The sequence below is a fragment of the Eptesicus fuscus genome, chromosome 2 (assembly GCF_027574615.1).
Source record: "Eptesicus fuscus isolate TK198812 chromosome 2, DD_ASM_mEF_20220401, whole genome shotgun sequence".
NCBI lineage: Eukaryota > Metazoa > Chordata > Mammalia > Chiroptera > Vespertilionidae > Eptesicus > Eptesicus fuscus.
This window is the reverse complement of record NC_072474.1, coordinates 13,164,827-13,173,180: the sequence shown is the minus strand read 5'-3', so window position 1 is coordinate 13,173,180 and position 8,354 is coordinate 13,164,827.

Below are 8,354 nucleotides of genomic sequence, written 5' to 3'. Positions count from 1 at the left end.
GGTTGGGGTCCCTCAGCCCAGCCTGTGGCCTCTCGCAGTCCGGGAACCTTCGGGGGATGTCTGACTGATAGCTTAGGCCCGTTCCCATGGGGAGCGGGCCTAAGCTGCAGTTGGACATCCTTAGTGCTGCCGCAAAGGCAGGAGAGGCTCCCGTCAATGCTGCTGCGCTCACCAGCCGTGAGCCTGGCTTCTGGCTGTGCGGTGGTCCCCCTGTGGGAGTGCACTGACCACCAGGTAGCAGCTCCTGCTTTGAGCATCTGCCCTCTAGTGGTCAGTGTGCATCATAGTGACCGGTCGTTCTGCTGTTCGGTTAATTTGCATACTAGCCTTTTATTATATAAGATAAAATATTTCAAATTAAGCCAATTTTTAAATTAGCAGAATTTAAGGTATCTTTTTAAAACCTTTATTCTTCAAATCTTTTTTTACTATAATGGTATTTCACCAATGATACCCCATTTAACTATTTATCACTTTTAAAAATGTAGCCCATTTCTGTTCAAAATATTTGAACATGGGTTGAGGGTCCCCACTGGGGGGAGCGTGGCCAGCTTGGGTGAGGGGCTGAAGGCTGTTTTCAAGTTGGCCACACCCCCTTCAGGGTGGGGGTTCCCGGTGGGGTGCCTGGCCAGCCTGGGTGAGGGGCTGATGGCTGTTTGCAGGCTGGCCAAGCCCCCCAGCGGGGACCCTCACCCTATGGGGATGTGGCCAGCCTGCGTGAGGGGCTGAGGGCTGTTTACAGGCTAGCCACCTCCCCTTCAGAATGGGGGTCCCTGATGGGTTGCCTGGCCAGCCTGGGTGAGGGGCTGATGGCTGTTTGCAGGCTGGCCAAGCCCCCCAGCAGGGACCCTTACTCCATGGGGGTGTGGCCAGCCTGGATAATGGGCTGAGGGCCTTTTTCAGGCTAACCACACCCCCTTCAAGGTGGGGGTCCCCGCTGGGGTGCCTGGCCAACCTGGGTGAGGGGCTGATAGCTGTTTGCAGGCTGGCCAAGTCCCCCAGCAGGGACCCTCATCCCATAGGGGTGTGACCAGCCTGGGTAAGGGGCTGAGGTTTGTTTTCAGGTTGGCCGTGCCCCTGGTGACCCAGGCTCCCAGTCCCTCCTTCAGCAGAGGCCAGGGTGGGCGGGAAGCTTGGCTTCCTCCATTGCCAGGGGCAACCCAAGCCTCCTGCTCACTCCAGCTCCATTGCCGTGGCCATCTTTGTTGGGTTAATTTGCATACTCACTCCTGATTAGCTGGTGGGTGTAGCGGAGTGACAGTCAATTTGCATGTTTCTCTTTTATTAGTGTAGATTATTGACTATATTCATTATGCTGTACTTTATATCACCATGACTATTCTGTAACAACTAAGTTGTACTTCTTAGTCCCTTCACTTTTTTCACCTGTCCCTCAACCCCTCTCTGATCTGGCAACACTCAAAATGTTCTCTGTATATATGAGTATATTTCTGTCTGCTTGTTCATTTATTTTATCATTTCAATTGTTGATATATACTTATTCATTGCCATTTTATTGTTCATATTTCTAATTATTTTTATTCTTCTTAAAGATCCTTTAACATTTCATATGATATTTGTTTAGTGGTGATGTACTCCTTTAGCTTTTTCTTTTCTAGGAAGCTCTTTATCTGTCCTTTGATTCTAAATGATAGCTTCACTGGGTGGAGCAATCTTGGTTGTAGATCCTTGCTTTTCATAACTTTTAATATTTCTTGCCACTCCCTTCTGGCTTTCAAAGTTTCTGTTGAGAAACCAGATAACAGTCTTATTGGAGCTTCCTTATAAGTAACTAACTGTTTTTCTCTAGCTGCCTTTAAGATTCTCTCTTTGTCACTAACTTTGGGTTCATTTGTTTGGAACTCTCTGCACTTCTTGGATTTGTCTGTCTATTTCCTTCACCAAGTTAGAGAAATTTTCTATTTTTCAAATAGGTTTTCAATATCTTGTTCTCTCACTTCTCCTTCTGGGACCGCCATGATGCAAATGTTGGGATGCATGAAGTCCCAGAGCCTCTTGTACTATCCTCATGTTTTTGTATTCTTTCTTTTTTTTTGCTGTTCTGATTGGGTGTTCTTTGTTTCCATATAGGTAAAATCATTGATTTGATTCTCTGATTCCCTGTAAGTTATTTTTCATTTTAGTTAGTTTATGCTTCATTTATGACTTGTCCTTTTTTATGCTGTTGAAGTTCTCATTAAGTTCATTGAGCATCCTTATAACCAGAGTTTTGAACTCTGCATCTAGGAGATTGCTTGTCACAATATTGTTTAGTTCTCCTTTTGTTTTGTTCTGTTCTTTCATTTGCGACAAGTTTCTTTGTCTTCTCATTTTGGCAGCCTCCTGTGTTTGTTTCTATGTAGTAAATAAAGCTGCTACGTCTCCCAACCTTGGTAGAGTGACCTAATGTGCTTAGTGTTCTGTTGAGTCTAGTGGCATAGCTTCCCAGATCGCTCAAGCTGGGCACTCAGTCGTGCCCTCCATGTGGACTGTGTGCACCCTCTTTTTGTAGTTGATCCTTGATCACTATTGACATGTCAGTGGGAGGGATTTACCCATAAGCTATCAGCTGCAAGGACCAAACTCTAACCTCCAACCACCGTGGAGGATCAGATGCACAGGGGCATACCCCACAGAGTAGGACTTACTTCAGTGGGGCTCTGATGACTGCTGAGTCCGCCTCTTCAGTATTTCACTTATGGAGCTAGTTTAGCAGTGATGCTTCAAAGTGGACTGAAATTGTCCACTGGGTGTGCTTGCTTTGGGGCTTCCCAGGAGGTGTAGTCCAAGGTCAGCCACCACCTATGTTCTGCCTGGGACCACCCAACATGAGCTACAAAGCATCTGCAAATAGGTGCTGCTTATGCTGGGTTTAGAGGTGCCCAGGCAAGGCCAAGCTGGAACCAAAGCCAGCTGCTGCTAGTGCCAGGTCTGTGGACACTTAGCAAGAGGTACAGGGGATGCTGATGTCAGGTGCTGATTGTTTGAGAGATTTTTGGAAAATATGGAGCATGAGCCACTTACTGCCCTCTTGTAGGGGAAAGCCACTGAAAATAGCTCAAGTGGGCCTGATATTTGGGTGAGACAGGGCCTCACGGAATCATTAGGATAAGTTAAACAGTGTGAGCCAGGTTGATGGAGTCTCAGATTTGGTATCTGCCTGAAGGCTCTGTGGAGAGAGGGCTCATCAAAGGAACAATGACCTCTGCCAGCACTTCTGTCTGGGAGAAAGCTGCCCACAAGCCTTTGACCTGATGCCATATAATTCATTTCCTCCCTGTATGTCCCTGTGCTTTCAAACTGCTGCCCTAGTGCTGGAACTCAGAGTGAGTGAGTCTAAGTGTGGATCCTTTAAGAACTCCTTGGGACTCTGGCAGCCCTCTGTATCAGCCACAATCACACTAGTTTTTATAGCCAGGAGTTATGGGGATATTTCTTCCTATCACCTGAACTGTGGGCAGGGGGCGCTGGCATAAGGCTGTAACCCCTCACTCCTCAGGGGAGACCTCCACAGCCAACATATCCCTCCCAATTTTTATCTGCCACAAGTGGAACCAGTCTGTTCAGTGTCTCTGCCCCTCCTATCAGTCTCAAAGTGGTTTCTTCTTTAATTTCCTAGTTGTAGGACTTCTATTCCACCATATTTCAGGTGGTTCTGAACGATGGTTGTTCTGTAGTTTAGTTGTAATTTTGATGTGATTGTGGGAAGAGGTGACTCCTGAATGTACCTATCCACCATCTTGCCTGGAAGTCAGGAACTAATCACATTTGAAATGACTTTGTGATTTTTACCAGTGTCCTTCTCAAAGTTTATCATTCTCTTAGAAAATCTTAGATCTTCTACCACATTTATAGACCAGATGAACAGTAATAGTAAAACTACCTCAGTAAAAGTACACTTTTAACTAAAATATTCAGGAAAGACCACTTAGATCTATATTTGACTTATAATCTATTCTAATAATATAATTTGATATCTGGACTAAGATATAGACACAAAACTTTTATTACATGTAATATACTGAAAAAAATTTATATGTCTCCAAAGAGAAATGATCAAGTAAATCATGATGCATTCTTATTATGAAAGGTATACTTTCATTAAAATGTTGCTTTTCAAGAGATAAGAGATATTTAAAACATCATAAAATGTCTTTGATATGACATTAAGTATAAAAAGGACACAAAATTATATATCATAAATTATCTAAAATATGTAATAATATGTGCATAAAAATAGTAAATAAGGCAAAGATGTTCTATAGTAATTATCTTTAGCATGAAATTGTGGATGGATTATTTTAACTTTACTTGGAGTTGCTCTGAATTTTCTTTTTTGCTATAAATTACTTTTATAATAAATAATTAGAAAAAAATTAATTCAGATCACATTAGATAATGACAAACAGAAATATACTTACATTTTTATATTATAAATTATTTTATGGTGTATTTAGGTTGAGAAGAGATTAAATATATGAATAATGGATATGAATAATATATTTAAAATATTAACTCATTTAATTCTCAAAATAACCGTACTGAAGCAGGTTTTATTATCATGCCTACTTTACAGATGGGAAAAGAGACAGGGATCAGCATGTAACTAAGTAACCTATCCAAGGACACACATTCTTGCTAATAGAGTTGGGATTCTAGAGTATATGCGATAAGCTTCTGTGTAATACTCCCAATTATAGTGACTAAATTTTATCTGCTTTTTAAAATTTGTTGGTTGTGGAGATTAAAAATGGTGACAGAGTGAGTGGATGTTGCATGGACACGCTCCCAAGAACAAACTGGAATTACAACTAAAATGCAAAAAAACTTCCTAAATAATGAATGGAAGACTAGCAGTAGAGAGCCCTGATATCCAAAAACCAAAAGTGGAAACCACATAGAGATTGGAAGGAGGGGTGGAGACACAAAAGGGCTGGCCAGGCACCCACAGACAGCAGCTGAAGTTCTGGAGAGATATCTCAGCTGTGGGAGGTTGTCACTGAGAACTCTGGAATCTAATCTCCAAGGTGGGCCCCCCAGCAGAGAGCACAGGAACTAAGAAGGGTACCCACATAACATCTGGCTGTGAAAAGCAGAGGGGTTGCTGTCTGCCAGGGAGTGATGGCTGAAAATATTCAGGCACCCTCTTAAAGGTCCAATGCTCAAAATTCCCTGAGGAGCCACTCACCTTGTGCTGTGGCAGAAGAAGGGCAGAGTGGACTGGAGCTATGTGAGCAGAAGTCAGGACTGAGGACTTGGGGGTTAGAGCTCAGAAGGCAGGCACAGCTGAGTCATTCCCTCATGCATTGGAGGACATCTTTCCCACACAGACATTTGCCTTGTCTTAGGGAAAGGCAGTTGCCCCAACCTATTGGAAAACTCTTTGCCCTGAGGCCATTTAAGAGTCTAAAAATAAAAATTAGCATCCAGGCAGAAGCAACTGCCCCACCCTGTTGGAAAAAAAAAATCTCTTACCACACCTGAAGATACTTACCTGGGGCCATTTAAGTTGGAATCCTATCAGTTTGTAGGCAGAGGCAGTCTCTGGAGGCTTTGAGTCTTTGCCTGATTTAATTAGTCAGAAACAGTATTTGACACTATCCTGCAGTAGAGAGTGAGAGACGTAGGGGATCTACCTAATACATAGTCACAAACCCAAACAGACAGCCAAAATAAGGAGGCAAAATAACAACCCCCAAATGAAAGAACAAGAGAATTCTCCAGAAGAAGAAATAAGAAATTAATCTGTAACAGAGTTTAGAATAATGATGGTAAAGATGCTCAACAGCATGAAAAAAGATATAGTAACTATGAAAAAAGAGCAATTAGAAATAAAGAATGATATAACACACATAAAGAGCACATTGGAAGGAATACACAGCAGATTAGGGGAAGCTCAGGATCAAATCAGTGAATTAGAAGACAGGATTGATAAAATTACTCAATCAGAGAACCAAAAAGAAAAAAAAAAGAAAAACAGGAGGACAGCTTAAGGGAGCTGTGGGATAACATGAAACATAACAATATTAGAAAAGCAGATGTGCCAGAAGAGGCAGAAAGGGAGACAAGGTTAGAGAACATGTTTGAAGAAATAATGGTAGAAAACCTCCTTAACTTAGTAAAGGAAAAAGTCACACAAGTCCAGGAGGCACAGAGAACCTCAAGCAAGAAGAACCCAAACAGATCCACTCCCAGACACATCATCATTAAAATGCCAAAAATTAAAGACAAAGAGAGAATCTTAAAGGCTGCAAGAGAAAAGCAAACTGTTACTTACAAAGGAGTTCCCATAATGCTGACACCTGATTTCACATCAGAAATTCTACAGGCCAGAAGGGAATGGCATGAAGTACTTAAGGTAATGGAAAGCAAGGATCTGAAACTAATATTAGTATATCCAGCAAGTTTATAATTCAAAATAGATGGTGAAATAAAAAGCTTCCCAGGCCAAAAAAAAAAAAAAAGGCTAAAGGAGTATATCACTACCAAGCCAGCATTATAAGAAATGCTAAAGAAACTGCAATAATGAGAAGAAACAGAGAGAGAAACCTAGGCATACAGAATTAAAATGGTAATAAATAAGTACCTATCAATAATAACCCTAAATGTAAATGGATTAAGTGCTCTAATAAAAAGGTGTAGGGTAGCTAAATGAATATAAAAACATGACCCAACTATATTCTGACTCCAAGAGACCCACCTCAGAACAAAAGACACACACAGGATGAGAGTGGAGGGTGGAAAAATATTTTCCATGCAAGTGTAAAAAAAAAAAAAAAAGCTGAAGTAGCATATCCGACAAAATAGACTTCAAAATGAAGGCCATCATAAGAGACACCAAAGACCACTACATAATATTAAAGGGATCAATCCAACAAAAGGATATAACCCTGGTAAACATGTATGCACTCAATTTAGCAGCACCTAAATATATATTAAAAAACTTCTAGAGGACTTTAAGAGAGAGATTGACAACAACAGTCATAGTAGGGGACTTTAACACTCCACTGACTTCACTGGATTGATCTTCCAGACAAAAACTTAATAAGGAAACAGTGACTCTAAAGAACACATTGGATGAGATAGATTTAATTGACATTTATAGAACATTTCACTCCCACATAGCAGGATATATATTCTTCTCAAGTGCACATAGACCATTCACAAAGATAGGCCACACAAAAGGAGTCTACAAGTTCAAGAAGATTGAAATTATATCAAGTGTCTTCTCAGATCACAGTGGAATGAAATTAGACATCTACTACAGTAAAAACACTTAAAAGTATTCAAACACAGGGAGGCTAAATAGCATGTTATTAAACAATGAATGGGTTACTAAAAACAGGGTCTTTGCAGGTGTAATCAAATTAAGATGAGGTTATTAGAATGGGTCCTATTCCAATATAACTTATCTAATAAAATAGTAATATGCTAATTAACCATCACTCTGCTACACCCACAAGCCACACCCACCAGCCAATCAGGAGCAAGTATGCAAATTAACCCAACCAAGATGGCTATAGCCTTGGAGAGAGCAGGAGGCTTGGGTTTCCCCAGCAATGGAGGAAGCCAAGCTTTCCACACACCCTGGCCACCCCAGGCCTCCACTCAAGGCTACAAAGTTTCAATTATAGAAGATAAATAACTCCCAACAAAAATGGCAGCAGCCACGGAGCTGGAGAGAGCAGGAGGCTTGAGTTGCCCCCGGCAATGGAGAAAGCCAAGCTTCTGCAGCCCTGGCCTGCCTTGGCCTCCGCTCGAGGCTACAAAGTTTCAATTATAGAAGGTAAATAAATCCCAACAAAAATGGCTGCGGCCAAAGAGCAAGCAGGATGCTTGGCTCCACTCAAGACTACAAAGTTTCAATTATAGGAGATACATAAATCCCAGATATCAGGGCCTCTGCTTGGGTTGCTGGGAGGCGTGGCTGGCCTGCAAACCACCACAGGCCCCTTACCCAGGCCGTCCCATGCCTTAAGGAACCCCCACCCTGATCCGGGACACCCTTCAGGGCAAACCAGCAGCCCGCACCCGTGCACCAGGCGTCTATCCTATCTAATAAAAGAGTAATATGCAAATTGACCATCACTCCAACACACAAGATGGCTGCCTCTATGTGGTCAAAGATCCTGCCCCCATGTGGACACAAGATGGCCACCACAAGATGGCCAGCAGGGGAGGGCAGTTGGGAGGGACCAGGCCTGCAAGGGAGGGCAGTTGGAGGCGATCAAGCCTGCAGGGGAGGGCAGTTAGGGGTGACCAGGCCGTCAGAGGAGGGAAGTTGGGGGTGACCGGGCCTGCAGAGAAGGGCAGTTGCGGGGGACCCAGGCCTGCTGGGGAGGGCAGATAGGGGG